This window comes from Heptranchias perlo, chromosome 15 (genome assembly GCF_035084215.1).
Source record: "Heptranchias perlo isolate sHepPer1 chromosome 15, sHepPer1.hap1, whole genome shotgun sequence".
NCBI lineage: Eukaryota > Metazoa > Chordata > Chondrichthyes > Hexanchiformes > Hexanchidae > Heptranchias > Heptranchias perlo.
This window is the reverse complement of record NC_090339.1, coordinates 44,327,806-44,351,835: the sequence shown is the minus strand read 5'-3', so window position 1 is coordinate 44,351,835 and position 24,030 is coordinate 44,327,806. Positions and strand designations below refer to the sequence as shown.

Below are 24,030 nucleotides of genomic sequence, written 5' to 3'. Positions count from 1 at the left end.
TGGAATTCAGCTCTTTTGTCCATGTTTGGACCAAGGCTGTAATGAGGTCTGGAGCTGAGTTGTCCTGGCAGAACCCAAACTGAACATCAGTGAGCAGGTTGTTGGTGAGTAAGTGCTGCTTGATAGTACTGTCGACGACACCTTCCATCACTTTGCTGGTGATTGAGAGTAGACTGATGGGGCGGTAATTGGCCAGATTGGATTCCTCCTGCTTTTTGTGGACAGGACATACTTGGGCAATTTTCCACATTGTTGGGTAGATGCCATTGTTGTAGCTGTACTGGAACAGCTTGGCTAGAGGCGCAGCTAGTTCTGGAGCACAAGTCTTCAGCACTACAGCTGGGATGTTGTCGGGGCCCATAGCCTTTGCTGTATCCAGTGCACTCAGCCATTTCTTGATATCACGTAGAGTGAATCGAATTGGCTGAAGACTGGCTTGTGTGATGGTGGGGATATCGGGAGGAGGCCGAGATGGATCATCCATTTGGCACTTCTGGCTGAAAATGGTTGCAAACGCTTCAGCCTTGTCTTTTGCACTCACGTGCTGGATTCCGCCATCATTGAGGATGGGGATGTTTACAGAGCATCCTCCTCCCGTTAGTTGCACAAGCTTATGTGATATAAATTCTTAGGGCTAACAATGAGAAAAGTATTTTTATTTCAATCCTCTGAGCTGGATTTGAACTCAAATTTGAAATATGAAATGACCAAGGGCTACTTCAGCAAGTAATTATTATGGCAATAAAAATATCTCAGGACCAGTATATTAAATCTTTTGTTAGATTCATCAGTACAATGTCAAAATATGGTCACAAGGCATGTAACCTTGTTAAATGTTGCTGATGTTAACAAGTTAACTTAAGGTCGTCACCCTAAAGTAATATTGTCCTTTCTTTAGTAAATAATTTTAAAAACCAGTTATTAACATGTTTTTAGAAAATAAATGTACCAGCTTTAAGGCCCGTATCCTAGCCCATACCAAGCACCACTCACCCATCACATCATCCCTATTCTTACTGAGCTGCATTGGCTTCTAGTTTCCCAACACCTCAAATTTAAAAATCTTATCCACGTGTTTAAATCCATTCATGGACACCCCCCACCCAATCTCTGTAACCTCCTCCAGCCCTACAACCATCACCCTCTCAAACTCTCTGTTCCTCTGTTTTTGGCCTCTTGTGCAACCCCCCTCCCTGCACCCACAAATGGCAGCTGGGCCCTTAGTTGCCCATGCACTGGAACTACTTCCAACTCTCCATCTCCTTCCTTTAAGATATGCCTTAAAACTCACCTGTTTGACCAAACTTTTGGTGACTCCTTCTAATATCTCCTTCTTTGGCTCGATGTCCATTTTTTGATTGCTTCTCTGTGAAGTGCTTTGGAATGTCTTTCTACATTAAAGACATTGTATAAATGCAAGTTGTTGTTGAATTGATTGAAATTTGTGCATTCTAGCAAAGTAAGGTTTAATGCAAATGAGCAATGCATCTGGTGTAAGAGTTTCACAATGATGTAGTATCTAAGGCTATTCAGATATCATCAATTTGAAAAAATCCCAGTGACCTCCTAAAAGTTTTACGTAATTGTTGCATTATTTTGTTTGCTATTTTCTTCCAAATAGCTGCCAAAATTTCCTTTTCTGTGCAAAGTTAAAGAAGATCCTTTTACTAAGCTGCCAATATAAACCAGTGTCACTTTAAAGAAAAATGCTTTTAACTTTAAACAGGAAAGTATGTCTTGTATTAGAAAGGAATTTGGTAAGCTGCTCGCATGCCAACTATAAATATTTAGTAAGTGAGGTGAATCACATGACTATTACGAACAACTTTCACTTCATATATGTTGCCAATTTTCAGGATAAGTATCATGTGGTGGTCTGTCTGTCCTTATCTTTTTGTGAAGTGCCTTTGGACGTTTTGCTATAATTGAAGTCACTAAATAAGTTCAACTTGTTGTCTAGATGATGTGGTTTATTCATTGTCTTGCCTGCTGACCTTGAGATGAACACCTGACCTTTATCTAACCGCCAACCCAAAAAGAAATCAAACTGGGTTCACCCATCACTACAGCTTTAGAGGTTATTGTCCCACCAATAGGGCTGCAGTAGCTGCTGCATCAAAACAAAGAAAATTGATCGAGCTTCTAAAACAAAACAAGATAATAAGCATGTAGTTACTGAGCTGGAAAATTATAGTACATTAAATAAATATACAAGGTAGACAGAACACAAAATTATACCTTATTTATTTTTTTAAATTTAATTTTTTTATTCCAATGAATAGAAAACTAAAGATTGCAGGCCAAAACAAAACCAAAGTGTTCCGATCTAGACAATCACTGGACCCTAAAAATTTGAAAAATACAAGGGCTGAGGCAGGTTAAAAAAAATTGAAGCTTTGTTATTTGATACATTGCAACAATTTTCTTCCAATAAACATTTTTTGCCTATATTAATTATGTTGTCACAGATCTGCCAACTTTTGGGTTAACTAATCTATTAATAACCATAATGTTTAATTTTAGAGTGCATGAATGTTAAAGCGCTCACTAAGGTTATTCATGCCTAATGATAGGCCACGTCATTTTTAGGTATTATGTAGAAAAAGTACTAAAATCATAAACTGACTTTAAAAAATCATGATACATTTAAACTTCATAGGAACATGGACTAATTAAAGAATCACAGACTTAAAGACCAAATAGTAGAAGGATAATGCAAAGAACAATGAGCCTGTTTTCAAAGTGTGTGCTGCAGCATGAAAAAGACTATCCACAGCCAACCTGCATGGATGAGAGGCTCAGAAGCATGGACAGATGCATATCTCTACCTCTGAAATCCGTAATACTTAGGACCAACAAATGACTGCACTGTAGTTCACCATGGAAGGACAAACAGCTAAAATGATGGCTACTATACAATCCACTGTGACCCCGATATCAGTGTCAACATCCCTTCCCCGATACTCAAGGCCAAATCTTTGGACTATGATTTTGTTTTTAGCTCCTTGAGAACTTTTAGATGCTATGGGCCTCCTCTAATGATGTTCCCCACCTAAACGCTAAAGCTTTAGGTGGGGAAGGGGGCTAAACGCTACCTTTCATTTGCTTTTGTTTCTGATCTCATTGAATCTTTTTCTACCCTTTTGCCAGCAAGTATTGTCCCAGGAAAATGGAACAGGAGGCTTAGATCATATCCTTTCACTTCATTTGCACCACTGTGTCGGGCCTGTGCCTACTGCAGGTCAAAAGTCCTGTAGGCATGTAAGTGCAACAATTTAGATTCCTGCCAGATCCTTCTCTGGTTTGAAGTGGCTTTTAACTCTCATATTACCATTCAGACCTCCTTCCTGGAGTACATTGATAACTATTTTCTGTTGTGCCACAGATCGCTATCCTGTTCCACATTCCCACCACTATAATGAGGTCTACCTCTGCTTTGGGTTCTGCATTATACTGGCACAGACAGGAATTTATGCAAATACATTAGTAGACGCACTAAAAATGGTGAACAGAGGGAATTGAACCCGCGGTCTCTTATGGCATCAAGAGGCTAATTTCTTGCTGCTTGTAGTTCTGAGCTCTGAGTGTTGTTTGCAGCTGCTGCAGCTGATCGTCAAATTCCACATTCCACGTGGACAATAGTTGAAGGCATTTATGAATAAAGCTATGTAAAAAGCCTTAACACTAGCCAGGCTGAAAATCATCTAGTAAGTGTCTGTTAAGGTATTAGATAATGTTTTAAGATGGAACTTTTCTCCCTTTCCCTCCTACCATTTGTACTGACTTAACATTATTCAACACCTGAGTGAAGCACAGCAGAAGCTAAATTCAATTCAGAGCTTCCTGCATAGTTATAAAACCCATTTCATAACAACACCTCTTAACGTAGTAATGGGATGTTTTTATCAAGGTTTGTGCATGTAGATATTGCAGCAAACTATATCTGCCTGTTAAGCAACAACATTTAGTTGTTACTGCGAATTTTGTAGATAACTGTGGCCTGGGACAATCTAGATGAATTACATATCTTTCCTAACCATGCCAAACCAGATTGATTAAAACATTACTCATCCTTTCAGCTCCACTAAACAGTGTTTTAAAATGAAGTGTGTAGACTGGGTTGACCTGAAAGTCAGATATTCTTACAAGTCCTACGGCAGAACTGTGGGGCACACATCACTACAGCTGGCAGGGCAGATTTGAAGCAGAAGGTAATTTTGCTGACAAGTAAACTGGCTGGTAGCCATATGCCTGGTACCTCAGATTGAGTAGGAGAAATGGCTTCAAACATTCATTTGATGCAGGCTCTGTAATGAAGCAAAGGTCTAGGTTTTAACTAGCACAGCTCTGAGTCCGATGCGGTGTGCATTTTTAATGCTGCTTATTGTCACTGAAGATATTTCATGAAGGTAGGACAAGTACTGCTATTCAGATCCACTAGTTCAATCGTAATTAAACTTTATATATGAACCCACTGGAATATAAACACCAAAAATACCATTAAAAGCGATGGTTGCCATGTAAACCACTGTACTGCAGTTCTGGCTTTGTTTGTTAATTATATGTATGGTTTGATAAGAGGATGGCTTTTCTTCTGTAATCATAGACAAGTACCTTTTATCACAAGAAATAGTTTCATTCTATCAAGACTTCACATACACATGCTTTTGTGAACATTTACATATAGCACATTATAATTATAAGTCTTAGTTAGGCACCATCTACATTAGACACTGCCAAAGATTATTTGCTCCAATTCTAATATATCATGGGGTGGGGGATTTTCCTGTTGAGATCTCATTTGGTACTTAGGTTAATTTTTTTGCTAAGATTATCGATAGAATGAATTTCACTCCCATGGATTTTTTTCAGGTGGGTAAATAGCTTTGTTGTACGGTCTTTGCCTAGAACTGGCAAAGTAAAGAAAGAAAGAGAGAACTTATATTTATATAGCGCCTTTCACGGCCTCAGGATGTCCCAAAGCGCTTTACAGTCAATGAAGTACTTTTGAAGTGTAGGCACTATTGGAATGTAGGGATCCACATCAGCCAATTTGAACACAGCAAGGTCCCACAAACAGCAACGAGATTAAATGACCAGATAACCTGTTTTAGTGATGTTGATATTTCTCTTTTAAAAATAAAAGGACCAAAGGCAGCGCTGAGCAGAAGTGTAATCCAAATATTTTGAAAGCACATATTTCTAAATTGTAAACGAGAATGTTAAGGAAATATAATGGGTCATAATTTGCTGTCAAAATAATGGTGAGGCTAATGGCGCTCGCTGTTATTAATGCGCAAATGTTACAGCAGATACGAGATTAAACGCAGAAATCGAAAAGTTGCTGTCTGAGATGCGCCTCTCCACTGTTAGCTTTGTGAAAATGGCATCTCGCAATCTGCCTCACCATTGAAATGCAATGAACAGTGTGAAGTTGCTGTATTTGTGTGGTAGAAACGAACTAAACTCACCACAGAAAGTTAAGACAAGTCATTTCAAGTCTAAGATAAATGTTAATTACTGCCAGTCGACTTCTCTGGCACTGAAATTAACTATTACAAGTGAGGAATCCCATTCCTTCAGGTTTTAATTGTTGTTGTAGATTGCCCTGTTCACTCAGGTCCCAGATGCCCTGTTTCCCTCGCTGCGATGTTATCAGCTCGCACTTTCAGCAAATTGCCACGCAAAAATTTAAAAAACCTAAATATGCAAGGGCAAGTCTAATGACAGATGCCTTTGGATGCCCTGCCACAGCAAATTATGGCCCATTAATTAATAGATGCATACTACAAAAATTAAAATGAATTGAGTATACAGTCTGGCCTCTGAATATACATAGAACTGATTCCATTCTTTGCTTAGAGGTCTGAAACTTGTGCTGCTCATGTACATCCTGCGCAGTCTTTGAGTCTCTGTGGCCCCAATTTTAACGATCCCTGGCTGGCGGAAACCGGGCAGGGGAGCAGTTAAAATGAGGGCAGCGATTTACCCCCTCTGACCCCATTGCCTTCCCGCTGTGACCTGATGTTAACCTGCTCTTTTGAGCAGGCGAGCAGGACACCCAATCCAAGCTGGTGGGGTCTTGTTTAAATATGCAGATTTGGGCCCCTTTGACATCATCGGGCCCCAATCTGCAATTTTAGTTTGAGGCCTGAGCAGGGGAGCAGTGATGGCTTCCTTGTTAGACCAGACCTGTCGCAAGGGAGATCGTGGGCCAGAAGAGCAGGAGTGCTCCTCTGGTCCCCACAAGAAAATCATGGGCAGTTCTTTCCCTGGATTCTCCCCCGATTGTGTTCAGAGCCCTCCCACCACTTATTAGACTGCCGTGGACCGATCCAGCGGGTTCCCAGGTATGGCATCCTGCCACTCGAATTGCCCGCCTCCGTCCTCCACCAGGTAGTGGATCTGGCCAGGTTGGAGAAAATATATTGAAATGAGGCCCACTTTAAAATTGGGTCCTATATATTTTTTATTAAATTTATTTTTCAGCTTGCTCAGGGAGTTTCATTTGCATTTGTTAGCCTGCTGTCCTGAGAGGCAATAGTGTTTAATCATGGAATCTTACAGCAGAGAAGGAGGTGGCTGGCTCCTTGAAAGAGCTATCCAATTAGTCCCACTCCCCCTGCTCTTTCCCCATAGCCCTGCAATTTTTTTCCCCTTCAATTATTTATCCAATTCCTCTTTGAAAGGTACTACAGAATCTGCTTCCACCACCCTTTCAGGCAGTGCATTCCAGATAACAACTCGCTGCGTAAAAAGAATTCTCCTCATCTCCCCCTCTGGTTCTTTTGCCAATTACCTTAAATCTGTGTCCCTCCAATTAATTATTGGAAAGACTGAAGCCATTATCTTTGGTCCCCGCCACAAACTCCATTCCCTAGCCACCCCTCTCCCATCCCTCTCCCTGGCCATTGTCTGAGGCTGAACCAGACCGTTTGCAACCTTGGCGTCCTATTTGACCCTGAGATGAACTTCCGGCAACATATCCTCTCCATCACCAAGACCGCCTACTCCCACCTTCGTAACATCACCTGTCTCCATTCCTGCTTCAGCCCATCTGCTGCTGAAACCCTCATCCATGCTTTTGTTACCTCTTGAGCTGACTATTCCAATTCTCATCTGGCTGGCCTCCTATCTTCTACCCTCCATAATCTTGAGCTCATCCAAAACTCTGCTGCCCATATCCAAACTCGCAGCAAGTCCCGTTCATCCATCAGCCCTGTGCCCGCTGACCTACATTGGCTCCCGGTCCAGGAATGCCTCAATTTTAAAATTCTCATCCTTGTTTTTAAATCCCTCCATGGCCTCAACCCTCCCTAACTCTGTAAGTTCTCATCCTTGTTTTCCAAACCCTCCATGGCCTCGCCCCTCCTTAACTCCTCCAGCCCTATAACCCTCGGAGATCTCTGCGCTCCTCCAATTCTTGCCCTTTGCATATCCCCGATTTTAATCGCTCCACCATTGGTGGCCGTGCCTTCAGCTGCCTAGGGCCTAAGCTCAGAAAGTCCCTCCCTAAACCTCTCCGCCACACTACATCTCTCTCCTCCTTTAAGACGCTCCTTGAAACCTACCTCTTTGACCAAGCGTTCGGTCACCTGTCCTAATACCTCCTTATTTGGCTCGGTGTCAAATTTTGTTTGACAACACTCCTCTGAAGCGCCTAGGGACGAGTTGCTATGTTAAAGGCGCTATATAATTGCAAGTTGTTGTTTGGCTACCAACCCTTCTGCCAGTGGAAATAGTTTCTCCCTATTTACTGTCAAAACCCCTCATAATTTTGAAATGGTTGATAACTAAATGGTTTGCTATTATACATGTTCTAAGGCATCACAGCTTATGTGCAAACCATATCAATGCTGCATGAATTCTGATAATATTGCGCATTTAAACTATAAATGAGATTAGAATCTCAGTGGATCTTTTTTCCAGCTGAGTACTAGTGTTTTAATCTCAATTTGTTGGCAAATGCCTCTGAGCACAAGCTGCAGAGAATCAATAAGGAGAAGATTGGAAACGTCTGTGATGATGAATGTCTTGAATCTTACTCAAGAAGACTCATGCCCTATTTGCTTCACACCATTCCATCTGATGGCAAGAGCAACATCAGATACATCCCCTCAGAGTAAGCAGCTTGGAAACAATGAATTTGGAAAGCTGCAAAGCCCTTCTCAAAAGGGGGATTCTCTGGGTACCGATAGCAGCGAAAGTATATAGCTGCTGCAGCTGGCGATGCACTTTCGCCCGTACAGGCTTCCATCCGATGTTGAGGGAAGTCCTAACCAGCCCGTCAAAGCAAGGTTGGTGACTTTGTACTAATTGCAAATGCACAACTTTCATGCCTGCATTGTCGCATTAAAGTCGCATTTAATTGTGACTTCTGAGCAACTGTGCATGCGCAAACTTACACATGTGAAACAGCCTCTTTATTGTCAAGTCCACTCAGCAATATAAATGGGCAAGATGTGAGAACAAAAGAATTAGGATGTGGTTCCACAATGTTAGTGGTATGTCATACACTAATTAGGGAGTGAAGTTCCATTTTTAGTGAAACGCAGGCGAACGCCTTTTTTTATGTAATTGTAATCACTAGTAAAATCACGGGAATGCAGGGTTTGAAACAGGCAATTTCTGAGAATGCAATTGCATTAGTAGGTGGTTAATTATAGTGAAAAACAGGCATTTTCTCCATTTTAATTAAAATAGGAATGTCATTCCCTCTAGCACAAACCACATAACCTAAAATAGCTGAAACTGTCTAACCAGATAAAACCAGCAGTTATAAAAACAATGACGTCTAGATGTAATGGCCCAGAATTTGCTGTCAAAATAATGGTGAGGCTAATGGGGCTCACCGTTATTTATGCACAAATCGCACAGCAACTTCAGGCGAGGAGCGGATGCGCAGTTAACCGCGGAAATCCAAAGGTTGCTGTCCGAGATGCATCGCTCTGCCACTGGCTTTGTGAAAACGGCATCTTGCTGTCAGCCTCACCAATGAAATGCATTGAACAGCGTATATTTGCGCAGTAAATACGAACTAAGCTCACTACTGAAAGTTAAGACGTCATTTCAATCTAAGTACCCTTTTAATGAATTGATAAGTGTTAATTACTACCAATCAAACAAGTGGAGTTTTATTGCTTCAGGTTTTAATTGTTGTTGGAGTTTTTTGAAATTTAAATTACATTTTTTTACTTTTTCTTTCTCTTTTTTTCTCTCAATCCAATCTTTCTTTCCCCCTCTTTGTTTCTCTTTCTGTACCTGATTTGACATTGAATTCACCCATTCTAATTTACACTTCCTTCTCAATCCTTGTGCTGTTAATTTCACAATCCTTCAATCTGATTGGTTCAGGAGATGCACAACTGCATGCCCTGTTCACGCAGGTCCCAGATGCCCTGTAGAGGGCGCCACGCCGTTTCCATCTCCCACTTCCAGTAACTTGCAGCGCAAAATATCCTGGAGATTAAATGGGCAAGAGGAAGTCTGACTAACATTGGTTGCCATTCGTTGACCAGTTACAGTAAATTCTGGGCCATTATGTTTGGAACAAAAGGAACTGCAGAGGTTTAAAAATGCAAATTGTTTTATCTCTGATTAAAAGCTTGCACTCTTCTGCTCTTTCTTTCACAGTTTTCACCATAAATTTCTTTCCCTGTCACCACAGAAATCTAAATCCAATTATTATTACATTATTAATGGATACTGTTCATTGGTCATGCCTCTTGTCTAGTTGTGTTGACAGCTGAGGTTCCCTACTGTTGTTTATCCAGTAATGAATTGAATTTGAATCATTTGTATTTTAATTGAATTTGTTACTTCACAGGAGCTGACCATTTACACAGCAGTGAGAAATGATAATTGAATTTGCAGCAGGCTCTTTTCAGGTCATTTCAGCACACGTGTGACTCAGTGGCTCGGTTTTCTTTCAATCTAATTTTCTTCCCTCCTGTCCTGAAGACACTGGGGTCGATTTTGAGTGGACCTCGCCTGGCTTTAACAGGGCAGTAATGGCCACAAAATGGGATGGGTAGGCTTACCGTCCCGTTAACACTGGCAATGCAGCTGGCTCCATTTTAAAAGGGGCCTACCGCCGGGTGTCCAAAGTGCCCGCTTGTTTCAAGCGATAGGCCCCTTTTAATATGAAAATTAGAAATGCGCAGTGCAGGCTCCAATCAGTTCCATGGGCACTAAACAGGCCTCCCGTTTCAGCTCGCCAGATTGAAGTCTGAAAATCAGGCCCTCTATAGATAAATCTTGAAATAATTTTGTGGGCCCCGGAGGAGCACTCCCGCTAATAATCTGGCCCGCTGCCGTCCTGGGACCGCCCCACCCTCCATAGCTTACCTTGTTGGTGGTAGCACCAACCTGATTTTCAGACTTCAATCTGGCGAGCTGAAACGGGAGGCCTGTTTAGCGCCCTGCAGCCTGCCTGCTGAATTTAAGTAAGGCCGGAGCCTCAAAAACACCGGGGCCTCTTCCCAGCTAGCCGACTAGCATGCTCCACTGGTCAGCCGCCCAAAAGTCTAAATCTACCCCACTGACTCTTTCGTTTCTGATGTGGAGATGCCGGTGATGGACTGGGGTTGACAATTGTAAACAATTTTACAACACCAAGTTATAGTCCAGCAATTTTATTTTAAATTCACAAGCTTTCGAAGGAGGAAATCTCCGAAAGCTTGTGAATTTAAAATAAAATTGCTGGACTATAACTTGGTGTTGTAAAATTGTTTACAATCTTTCGTTTCTGACATCTTGTCCAACTAACTGGTACAAAGATTGTGGCGGGGGCCAATGCTGGTGGCTTTGGTCTTCCCAATTTAAGCTGGAAGAAATTGCAGCTCATCCAAGATTGGACATCAGACAAGCAGACTGAGAACACAGAGGCAGTAGAGTGGTTGAGAGAAGTAGTAGAGAGGTAGAGCTGGGTGTCGTTAGTTTAAATGTGGAAATTCAGCCCATGTCTGTGGATAATGTTGCCAAGGTGCAGCATGTAAATAAGGATGAGAAGGGGCCATTAGTAGATCCTTGAGGGGTTCTAGAGTCAATGATGTGGAGGCAGAAGAGAAACCATTACTGCAGAAGCTCTGACTATAATTGGATAGATAAGTAAAACCATGTGAGGGTAGTCCCATTGAACTGTACAATGGAGGAGAGGTGTTGAAGGATGATAATGTGGTTGACGATGTCAAAGGTTGCAGACAGGATGGGTAGAGTTGCAACAACACTCAAGAAGCTCGTCACTATCCAGGACAAAGCAGTCTGCTTGATCGGCACCCCATCCACCAGCTTAAACATACACTCCCTGTAATGTACAATGGCTGCAGTGTGTATTATCTACAGGATGCACTGTAGTAAGTTGTCAAAGCTTCTTCGGCAGCACCTCACAAATCCACCTAGAAGAACAAGGGCAGCAGGTACATGGGAACTCCATCACCTCCAACATTCCCCTCCAAATCACACACCATCCCAATTTGGACATATATCGCCGTTCCTTCATTGTCACTGGGTCAAAATCCTGGAACTTCCTACCTAACAGCATTGTGGGTGCACCCTTACCGCAGGCTGCAGAGGTTCAAGAAGAAGGTCCACCACCACCTTCTCAGGGCAACTAGGGCTGGGTAATAAATACTGACCTTGCCAGTGATCCCGAGAATGAACAAAAAAAAAGTTGAGGAGGATGAGGAGGGATAATGCACCACGGTCACAGTCACAGAGAATGTCATGAACAGTTTTAATTTACAGATGGCGTATACCATCATTAAGAGCTGGTTTGATCATTTGTTTATACCAGAAGTTCCATAATTCATGCATCAGCAGGACCTAGAACATGAGACGATTCATGTCCATCAATGGCAATTTTATTTTACTGGGTGTCATGGCAAGAATAAGCTGTTTCATAAACAACCTACTCATCGATTTCTGCAAAGTTTGTGCTTAAGTTGACGGATATCATCTGAACTGGTTTTCTGATCAATACTCTGTTGCAGAACACTTCCCCCAATATCACCTCATTATCTACACAATGGGTGAAATACCTATAATAATACATCATTTATCACATGCAGATGCTGCCATGTTCACGTACATCATTTCTGTTTGTAATCCAGCAATTTTGTTTTCAACCCATTATGAATTTGTTTTAGAGATGTGAGCAGCTGGTTATACATTAAACATTGCACTCCTTATTATACAAGATAAATTTTGTTAATTTTATTCTAATAGAATTATTTGTGTTTTGATTTAGTCTCACCAGTAGATTTAACATGTCTTTATGCAAAAGAGAAAAAAAAGAGATGGCAAGCACAAAGATCATAGAATCATAGAAATTTACAGCACAGAAGGAGGCCATTCGGCCCATCATGTCTGTACTGGCCGAAAAAGAGCCATCCAGCCTCATCCTACTTTCCAGCTGTTGATCCGTAGCCTTCTAGGTTGCAACATTTCAAGTGCATATCCAAGTACTTTTTAAATGCGGTGAGGGTTTCTGCCTCTATCACCCTTCCAGACAGTGAGCTCCAGACTCCCACTACCCTCTGGGTGAAAACATTTCTCCTCAGCTCCCCTCTAATCCTTCAACCAATCACTTTAAATCTATGCCCCCTGGTTATTGGCCTCTCTGCTAAGGGAAATAGGTCCTTCCTATTCACTCTATCAAGGCCCCTCATAATTTTATACACCTCAATTAAATCTCCCCTCAGCCTCCTCTGTTCCAAAGAAAATAACCCCAGCCTATCCAATCTTTTCTCATAGCTAAAATTCCCTAGTCCTGGCAACATCCTCGTAAATCTCCTCTGTATCCTCTCTAGTGCAATTACATCCTTCCTGTAATGTGGTGACCAGAACTGTACGCAGTCTCTAGCTGTTGCCTAACTAGTGTTTTATACAGTTCTAGCATCACCTCCCTGCTCTTACATTTTATACCTTGGCTAATAAAGGGAAGTATCCCGTATGCCTTCTTAATCACCTTATCTACTTGTCCTGCTACCTTCAGGGATCTGTGGACATGCACTCCAAGGTCCCTCTGTTCCTCTACACTGCTCAGTATCCTACCATTTATTGTGTATTCCCTTGCCTTGTTTACCCTCTCCAAATGCATTACCTCACACTTCTCTGGATTGAATTCCATTTGGCACTTTCCTGCCCACCTGACCAGTCCATTAATATCTTCCTGCAGTCTTTCTTCCTCACTATCAATCGCATGGCCAACTTTTGTATCATCTGCCAAACTTCTTAATTATGCCACCTACATTTAAGTCTAAATCATTGATATATACTACAAAAAACAAGGGACCTAGTACTGAGCCCTGGGGAACCCCACTGAAAACAGCCTTCCAGTCACAAAAACACCCATCGACCATTATGCTTTGCTTCCTGTCACTGAGCTAGTTCTGCCACTCTCCCTTGGATCCCATGGGCTTTTACTTTTCTGACTAGTCTGCCATGTGGGACCTAGTCAAAAGCCTTGCTAAAATCCATGTAGACTACATCAAACGCTCTACCATCATCGACTCTCCTTGTTACCTTCTCAAAAAATTCAATCAAGTTAGTCAGACACAACCTCCCCTTAACAAATCCATGCCGACTATCCTTGACTAATCTGTGCCTTTCTAAATGACGATTAATACTGTCCCTCAGAATTTTTCCAATAATTTGCCCACCACCGAGGTTAGGCTGACTGGCCTGTAATAACTCAGTCCATCCCTTTCTCCCTTTTTATACAACGGTACAACGTTAGCAGTCCTCCAGTCCTCCTGCACCACATCTATAGCCAGATAGGATTGGAAAATGAAGGGTAGAGCCTCTGCTATTTCCTCCATTGCTTCTCTTAACAGCCTGGGATACAGCCTGGCAATTTATCTACTTCAAGGAAGCTAAACCCATTAATACTTTCTCTCTCACTATGTTTATCCCATCCAATATTTCACACTCCTCCTCCTTAACTACAATGTCTGCATCGTTCCCCTCTTTTGTGAAGACAGAAGCAAAGTATCATTAAGAACCCACATACCCACATCTTTGGCCTCCACACACAGGTTACCTTTCTGGTCTCTAATAGGCCCTACTCTTTCCTTAATTATCCTCTTGCTCTTTATGTATTTATAAAACCTCTTCGGGTTTTCCTTGATTTTACTTGCCAATATTTTTTCATGCCCTCTCTTTGCTTTCCTAATTTCCTTTTTAAATTCACCCTTTCACTTTCTATACTCCTTTAGGCTTTCTGCAGTATTGAGCTCTCACAATCTCACATGAGCTTCCCTTTTTTGCCTTATCCTACCGCTGATGAAAAGATGATTACTGAAACAGGTTAATTTTTTTCCTCGGTTAGTCAAGTGTCTGACACTCACAGAACCTGTCACCAATCTTAAGAGGCTCAAAACCAAACTATTGAGAAATCCACACAGGTAGACCATTTTTCCATTAGGCCATTGGTGTGCAGGCTTATCTGGATCCAAACAGAAAGAATCCTAGCTCCTTGATAATCCAGTCCGCCCAGGCAAGAGACAGTGCAGACACATTTGAATGAGGCCTGGGTATTAAAGTGGCCTGGGCCTGACACCGAGGAGTCTGTGGGGGACTCTCGCTTTCCCCCCTCCCTCCCCCCACCCAGGTAAAATCGGGGCTTGGGAGACAATTGGCATCTTTTAAAAGGAGCTGGATTGATTATTTGTTGAGAAACAAGGGTGAGAGTTATAAAGATATAGGGTGAGTGGGGAAAGGAACGTAGTGTTCCCTAAAATACGGGATCAGCAAGTGTTGTGGGAGGAAAGTCCAAGATAAATGGGCTCTGGTAGGAGCAGGATTGATGGGGGGTAACAGCTTTTTCTTACATTCTTATGAGCAAGCAAGTTTTGGGGAGGAATTTGTTGCCCCAAGAGCCGATGCTTTGTAAATGTTCCATTACAATTGTAGATTTGTGTCTTGGTTAAAAGGGGAAATGTAGCTTATAATTTATAATGTTTTTAAGTGTAGCAAATGTAGCTTATGATTTATAATCATAAATGTAGTTGAGGGAAATATCTATACCCTCATTAGTTTTCTCAATTATCTCCGTTATTATATTTTATACCTGATTAGAGGAACCTTGAGAGGAGATATTTTGTGTAAGCTCTCCCTGTGATGTCATAAAGATCAATTCCAGCAACTTTCCCTAATGGGAATGTTGGTTAATTAGCCCCTTCCCATCATCTCCTAGTTCCCAGTTCCCATCACCACAACATTCCAGTCAAGATGATAGTCATACAAGTCAAAAATCTATATATTCTTAAACCACAGTAAGAATTTTAGAGCTGAAACTAAGGGGACCATTTAAACCCTACCTGCATAATTGAGCAGATCAGCAGTTAAAATACCCCAAGTGACAAACCCGTTAATTTCCCGGGTGGCAAAGGAACAGCCTGAAGTCGGTGGAGTCCTTCTTTAAATATGCAGGTTAAGGTCCGATGACATCATTGGACCCTGACTGTAATTTTAACTTTGGCCGAGAGGAGAAACTGCTGCAAATTTCCCCCAGGTGAAGACAGCAAGAGGAAGATCTAGGACCAGAAGATGCAATTTAAGGTAAGTTTATTTACTTTCTGTGTGGTGCCCAGAGAAGCAGGATTGTTTCTCCAGGCCTGCAAGAAATATTTAGCCCCCACTGCCCTGAGTTCCCCTGCTTCCCTCCCGCGATACCCTCCTAAATCCCTTCCCAGCATCTTACCTTCTTGCTGGCGAGCCTTCCTTTGGTCCCGACCAGAGGCCTTCTACTGCCCAAACCTCTGCTCCCGTCCATTGGCCAACTGCTGCCTTTGGCCTGTTTCGGGCAGACAAATGACCAGCAGCATGCAGATGAGGCCCAGGTGTTAAAATCTCCCGGGCCTCACGCTGCTGATGTCGGGAACATTTGCTGCTCGCCCCACCCCCTGCCTGCTCGAATCCCGCTTCCAGTTAAAACTCCCCATTAATTATTTATTTTCAAATCACAGCAATAGTCTGGACCATGCTTCGGATGCAACAGTCCTTAATATTCTTTGCTGAAATGCTCCAACGTTCATTATAACTTCTGTGCATATTCTACCTAAATACTGGCATTTAAAGTTCTGCTCCTGGGAACAGAGATGTGATTGGATTCTGGGCTGTACTATTGTGAAAGATGGGGACTGAATTTCTTTACTAGAATTGGAGACCAAAACAAGGAGAATATTGTGTAGGATTGCAACGGACTGCAAATGCGGATTTTTAACTCAACAGAAAGGTTTTTTTTTCCCTTTTAAATCTGCCAATACTTCCACCATTAAACCAAGTACAACCCAGATGGACAATAATAAGCTAACAGTGTAAGCTCTCACTCGTGCTTGCACTGTGCCTCTGGGATTCAAGCCTGTTCCACAGCTATATTAGAATAGCCGTTAGTTTCTCCTGTAGTTGCAGGAGCTGCGTCAGCTCAGTTGCTCTCGGTGTCATCCATACTGTTTTATTATCAGGTAGTGAACTAATGGGCTTCAAACAAGTAAAAATTTAATGAAGCCTGGGCTTCTAATTGTTGCCATTAACAACACTCTGACATTTGTGCAACATCTTCTGATAAGAGCTACTACAAATTGCATGGTGTAAAAAAAAAATTGATGGGAATACAGATTTCTTTAGTGTTAAAAGCAATGTACTTATAGACAGCACCTCTGACAATGCAACACTCTCTCAATACTACTCAAATGCGGGAGTGGGGCTTAAACCCATAGGGCTGGATTTTGCTGTAAAAATAACAGTGAGGCTAGCAGCGCTCACCATCATTTCTGTGCAAATCGGACAGCAACATCCGTCGATCACACATGCGCAGTTAAACCCAGAAACCTGGAAGTTGCTGTACCAGATGCGATCCTCCTCCATAAGCTTCACGAGAATGGCATCTCGCCGTCTAGCTCCCCATTCAAATGAACGGAACAGCCCGAAGTTCCTGCACTGACACCGTAGAAATGGACTAATCTTGCCAGAATATGTTAGGGCTTGTTCATTTTGATGTAAGTACCCTTGTAACGGTCTTAACGACTGCCAAACAACCTCTCTGGCACTAAAAATTAACTTTAACAAGTGTGGAGTCTCATTCCTTCAGATTTCAATTGTTGGACATTTAATAAAAAAATGTAAATAAATTTTTATTTTTTTAATTTTTCATTCTATCTCTTTTAACTCTGTCTCATAATCCAATATTTCTTTCCCTCTCTTTGTTTCACTTTCTGTACCTGATTTGACATTGAATTCTTTATTCTAACTTACACTTCCTGGTTCAGTCTCTGCGCGGCTCATTAACATGCTTCAATCTGATTGGTTAAGGAGACACACAGTTGCTTGCCCTGTTCACACAGGTCCCAGATGCCCTGTAGAGGGCCCCATTCTTTTTGGCGCTCTAATTTAGAGGAAGTTGCCGTGCAAAAGCTCATGGAAAGTCTATGGGCAAGTTCAAGTCGAACAAGCGACAGATGCCATTCGTTCGCTGCTCACAGCAAAATCCGGCCTATGACATCTGACTCAAAGGCAGCGGTACTACCATTGAGCCATGACAGCATAGTTGGGAGGAAGGGCTAATTTAGGGATTGGAAACCTGTCTAGGAAATTGAAGAAAATAACTAAACTTGCACATTATCATCAAAGCATTTCTAAAAACACTTTGTAAGGATTAAGAAACATAAGAAATAGGAGCAGGAGTAGGCCATATGGGGTTGTATTCTCTAGATTTTAGAAGGTTAAGGGGAGATCTGATCGAAGTTTATAAGATATTAAGGGGAACGGATAGGGTGGATAGAGAGAAACTATTTCCGCTGGTTGGGGATTCTAGGAGTAGGGGGCACAGTCTAAAAATTAGAGCCAGACCTTTCAGGAGTGAGATTAGAAAACATTTCTACAAAGGGTGGTAGAAGTTTGGAACTCTCTTCCGCAAACGGCAATTCATAGTAGCTCAATTGCTAAATTTAAATGTGAGATGGATAGCTTCTTGGCAACCAAAGGTATTAAGGGATATTGGCCAAAGGCAGGTATATGGAGCTAGATCACAGATCAGCCATGATCTTATCAAATGGCGGAGCAGGCACGAGGGGCTGAATGGCCTACTTCTGTTCCTATGTTCCTATGTTCCTACAAAAGCTGTTTGGCTTAGAAAATTCTCCATAATGGAACAATAATGGATCCCTATGATAGCCTGCAATAGAAGCTGTGTTCTAGTCATGGTTAATCACAATATTTTACTGCATGGATTCAATGCATTTCCTAGCAATTCCACAGGATGTACTGGCTGGGCACTGAAGCAGCTCAATAGGGGCGATTTATTAAAGTGGCTCTGATTCTTTAACCTCTCCGATCAATAATCTCTTCAAGCACAATAAAGGTCAGCTTTTAGCCATTTTCTATTCTCTTTTGTTTTCCACACAGTTAATTGTTCTGAAACTTGCAAGGGATATCAAAATCAGCACAAACATTTTTCACAATCATATTAGGTAAGAGAGGGTGGATAAGAGCAATGTGGGCTGCTTAAAAACTGATAATGGTGATATTGTAAATGAAAATAAGGAAATGGCGGACACGCTAAATAATTACTTTGCGTCGGTGTTTACAGTAGAGGAAGAGGATAGCTTGCCAGACACCCCAAGGAAACTAATTTTAAATCAGCGACGGGGACTCACCATAATTAACTTAAGCAAATTAACAGTAATGAAGAAAATAACGGCACTAAAGAGTGACAAATCCCCAGGACGAGAGGATTTCCATCCCAGGGTTTTAAAGGATGTAGGTGAGAACATTACAGAAGCCCTAACTATAATCTTCCAAAGTTCTCTCGATTCAGGAACCGTTCCTTTAGATTGGAAAATTGCGCATGTCACTCTGCTATTTAAGAAAGGTGTGAGAGAGAAATCAGTTAGCCTAACATCTGTTGTCAGGAAATTACTAGAATCTATAATTAAGGACACAGTGACTGAACACTTTGAAAATTTTCAGCTGATCAGAGAGAACCAGCATGGATTAGTAAAGGGTAGGTCATGACTGATGAACCTAATTGAATTTTTTGAAGAAGTGACTAAAGTAGTAGACAGGGTAATGTTTATATGGACTTCCAGAAGCCATTCAATAAAGTCCCTCAGAAGAGACTGTTAGCTAAAGTTGAAGCTCATGGAATTGAGGGCAAATTATTGACCTGGTTAGGAAATGGGCTGAGTAGTAGGAGACAGAGAGTAGGGATAATGGGCAAGTACTCAAATTGGCAGGATGTGACTAGTGGTGTCCCACAGGGATCTGTGTTGGGGCCTCAACTATTCACTGTATTTATTAGTGACTTAGATGACGGGATAGAGAGCCACATATCCAAGTTTGCTGATGACACAAAGATAGGCAGCATTGTAAGCAGTGTAGATAGAAGCATACAAATACAGAGCGATATTAATAGATTAAGTGAATGGGCAAAACTGTGGCAAATGGATTTCAATGTAGGCAAGTGTGAGGTCATCCACTTTGAACCTAAAAAGGACAGATCAGAGTACTTTCTAAATAGTGAAAAGCTCAAAACAGTGGAGGTCCAAAGAGACTTTGGGGTCCATGTACATAGATCATTAAAATGTCATGGACAGGTACAGAAAATATTCAAAAAGGTTAATGGAATGCTGGCCTTTATATCTAGAGGACTAGAATACAAGGGGGTGGAAGTTATGCTACAGCTATACAAAGCCCTGTTTAGACCACACCTGGAGTACTGTGTTCAATTCTGGGAACCGTACCTTAGGAAGGATATATTGGCCTTGGAGAGAGTGCAGCGCAGATTTACTAGAATGATGCCTGGACTCCAAGGATTAAATTACGAGGCGAGATTACACAAACTAGGGTTGTATTCCCTGGAATTTAGAAGATTAAGGGGTGATTTGATCAAAGTTTTCAAGATATTAAGGGGAGCTGATAGGGTAGATAGAGAGAAGCTATTTCCGCTGTTGGGTAGTCTAGGACTAGGGGACATAGCCTAAAAATTAGAGCCAGGATTTTCAGGAGTGTCGTTAGGAAACACTTCGACACGCAAAGGGTGGTAGCAGTTTGGAACTCTCTTTCGCAAATGGCAGTTGATGCTAGCTCAATTGTTAATTTTAAATCTGAGATTGATAGATTTTTCTTAACCAAAGGTACTAAGGGATATGGGGCTAAGGCGGATATATGGAGTTAGGTCACGGATCAGCCATGATCTCACTGAATGGCGGAACAGGCACAAGGGGCTAAATGGCCTACACCTGTTCGTATCTTCCTATGTTCTATGATATCATTTGCATTTTATTTATAAGTTCTTAGGAATATAGAAAAAACTCTCATTATACCTCAAAGAAGGGCAAAAATTGACATAATGTCATTGTATTGGAGACACATATTTTCTTTCAGCATAACATTATATGATCATCCATTTGTTTTGTATTTTGTTGATAGAGATGAAAGATAAAAGAACTGGGTAACAAGGATGGTGTTAATTGGCAGCCTATCAGATTAATTTCAATTAACTATCTGCAAATGCATGTGGTTAACAACCTGAGATCTTTACACAGCAATTGGTCATACTGCTACTCAGGGTTGTGTAAGAAATGTTTGGTTAATCCTAATTGTAAAATGACATTTGCCGTCATTCCATACATTTAACTGAAGCACATCATATAGGCAAAAGCAAAATACTGGAAATCTGAAATGAAAACAGAAAATGCTGCAAACACTCAGCAGGTCAGGCAGCATCTGTGGAGAGAGAAACAGAGTTAACGTTTCAGGTTGATGAACTTTAATCAGAACAAATGAAAGATCATCAACATGAAATGTTGGGGGTAATTTTAACTTAACCTGCCTGTCAGGAAACTGACAGGATCGCATGGAACACTGGCTTTACACCCCACCCAAAATGACACTCCATTGAAGTCTTCCTGTGAAAAATTCATAGCCCTTTGGCCAGATGCTGCCCTGTCATGGTGCTCCTTGGGCATAGCTGGCCTGTGACTGCTCATGGTTCTGGAAAGAGTCACTTCAGATGAGAATGGGAGATGCTCTAAGTGGACAAAATACGAAGGATTGAGGAAAGAATCTCTGCAGGCCACCCTTGCTGTTGCCACGTGCCCTAATAAAGACTGCAGTCGTTAAAGAGGCTGCGCCGTTTCTGCACTGAAACTTCCTGGGGCCTAAACTGCTCACTGTGCTTTTGGAACACAATTACGCCAGAACTAATACCAATTCAAATGCAAAATAACTTAGCAGGAAACTTGCGTGCAGCTCCCTCTGCTGGTGAATGACATTATTTTCCGCGCAACTGATGAAATTCAGTGGCAATTCCTTTTTGAAGTTAGGGTGCCCAAAACTTCACACAAATATTCCAAATGTGGCTTCACTAGTGGTCTATTCAAGGTTGGAATAACTTGTTTCAACCTGTGGTCAACTATCCTTGAAATACAGCCCAATGCATGATTAATCCGGTTGATGACAGCTTACAATTGGTTATGCTGCTCACATGACTGGTTCATGATTAGGGTTGTACATTTTGCACGAGCTGCATGGAATTTGTAAAACCGGAAAGACCTTGTGGTAATTCATCAATGTCAAAGTGGAATAGCTTTTAAGCATGATCCAAGCAGGAGTGTGTTGCTGCAGGAAGTGAGTCAGACCGGGCCCTGAACCTGCTATTACACTCTCTTTAGTTTTAAAGTTTGTTATTAGTTTTGCCACCTATCATATACATGTATTGTCGCTGCTCCTTTCAGGCCTCAGGCTGGCTCATTGTTAACAAACCATTGCAACTGTAATTTTGTTCTTATGTTAAATCTGACTGTGTCTGCAGCACTCCTGATCTGCAAGATTCATGAATAGTTCAGAGAAAGGGTAAAGGAAAACTTTAGTGGTGTGAGCACAGGAGCCCAATTGGCTGGTGGCGCTGACAGAAGCTGGCCTGGTCCGACTCCAGTTCCCTGTCTCTGGAGTAGGGGACAGGGAACTGTGTGCTATTAAGTGTCGACTCTTCTTCTGAACGCCGAATCTCCCTGCACTTTCTTTAACAGAATGCAGTACTGATAAAATAGTGCTTTATAACTGTTCCAACGAAAGCACAAAATGAGAATTTTTCAAAACTACATCGCGGGAGGCCCGAGGAGTGGCTACATAAAGAAAGGCGAGAGTGGAGAGGGAGAGCATCGCGGCGGGCTCAAGGGCAGAGAGTCTGAAACAGACAGAAAAATCAAAACATGATGATACAATACAAGGAGGAGCGGCCGGCGTAAGTTTGTGTAAGTATTTAGATTATTGGTTAGTGCTTTTAGTGGTTAGTGTTTCAGTGTTAGCTAAACAGTTAAATAGCCTTGAACCTAAACAAACAGTTTTAAATAACAGTTAGTTAACGTGGCAGGAAAGCTGGGGCCCGTCGCATTCACATCCTGTGCCATGTGGGAACTCCAGAACACTTTGCGTGTCCTGGAAAACCACATATGCAGGAAGTGCCACCAACTGCTCAAACTCAGAATTTCAGAGCTTTTGGGGTGGCTGGCATCACTGCAGCTGAGAGTCTTGTGGATAGCACGTTTCAGGAGGTGGTCACCCCACAGCCAGTTTCGGAGGAGAGGGTGTGGGTGACCACCAGACAAACTAGAAGGAACAGGCATGCAGTGCAGGAATCCCCTGGGAGTGTCCCCTGGGAGTGTGAATACCAGTGAGAGTGATGACACCTCGGGGGAATGCAGTCAGAAGCAAATCTACGGCACTGCGGGAGAGGTGGCTACACAGAGGACACTAGAAATGTAGAAAAGCAGTTGTTATGGGGGAGCCGTTAGTCAGGGGGGTAGACGGGCGTTTCTGCAACTGCAGATGTGAGTCCCACATGGTGTGTTGCGTCCCTGGTGCTAGGGTAAAGGATATCACTGAACGGGTGCAGGACATTCTGTGAGGGGAAGGGGAACAGCCAGAAAGTCGTGGTCCATGTTGGAACCAATGACATAGGTAGGAAAAGGGTTGAGGTCCTACGGACAGAGTTTCAGCAGCTAGGAAAAAGATTAAAGAACAGGACCTCAAAGGTGGTAATCTCTGGATTACTCCCAGCGCCACATGCTAATGAGTATAGAAACAGGAAGACAGTGCAGGTGAATGCGTGGCTGGAGAAGTGGTGCAGGAGGGAGGGCTTCAGATTCATGTGACATTGGGACCAGTTCTGGGGCAGGAGGGACCTATACTTGCCGGACGGGTTGCACCTGAACAGCGAGGTTAACTAGTGCTGTTGGAGAAGGTTTAAACTAATTTGGGAGGGGGAGAGGAACCAGGATGTAACAGCAGAGAGGGGAGATAAGATGCATAGAAGACTAGGAGGGACAAACAGCAACAGAATAAAGAATAATGTAGAAAGTGCAGGCATTAGATGGAGGAAAAAAGCAAAGCAGACTAGCATGGTGTTGGAATGCATGTGCGTTAATGCGAGAAGTATTACAAATAAGGTTGATGAGCTGCAGGCTCAAGTTGCTGGATGAGGTTATGATATAATGGCTATAACAGAGACCTGGCTTAAACATGAGCAGATATGGAAACTAAACATTCCTGGCTACACTGTATTCAGGAGGGATAGGGAAAGAAAAACGAAAGGAATGGGGCTGGCAGTATTGATCAAGGATAATATTATAGTTCTACAGAGGGACAATATATTAGAGGGTTAAAAGAATGAATCTATTTGGTTAGAGTTAAGGAACAGAAAAGGAACTGTTACATTGCTGGATGTTGACTGTAGACCCCCAAATAATGAGAAGGAAATACAGCAGCAAATCTGTCGGCAAATTTTAAGAGAAATGTAAAAATAATAGAGCAGTAATAGTAGGGAACTGCAATTAACCTAATACAGACTGGGGAAAAAACAGTGTAAAGAACACTGGTGACAAATTCCTAAAATGTGTACAGGGGAACTTTCTTAATCAGTATATTTCTAGCCCAATGAGGAAGGAAGCAGTGCTGGATCAAGTTCTAAGGAATGAAGTATGGCAAGTGGAGTGTGTTCCAGTGGGAGAACATCTGGGTAATAGTGAT

At 42.1% G+C, this 24,030-nt stretch overlaps 1 long non-coding RNA gene across 1 annotated transcript in view; it reads right to left on the bottom strand.

The window, feature by feature from the left end:
- The window catches only part of LOC137332740 (uncharacterized), a 307,773-nt gene that overhangs the window by 137,445 nt on the left and 146,298 nt on the right, over positions 1 to 24,030 (bottom strand). The window lies entirely within an intron of this gene.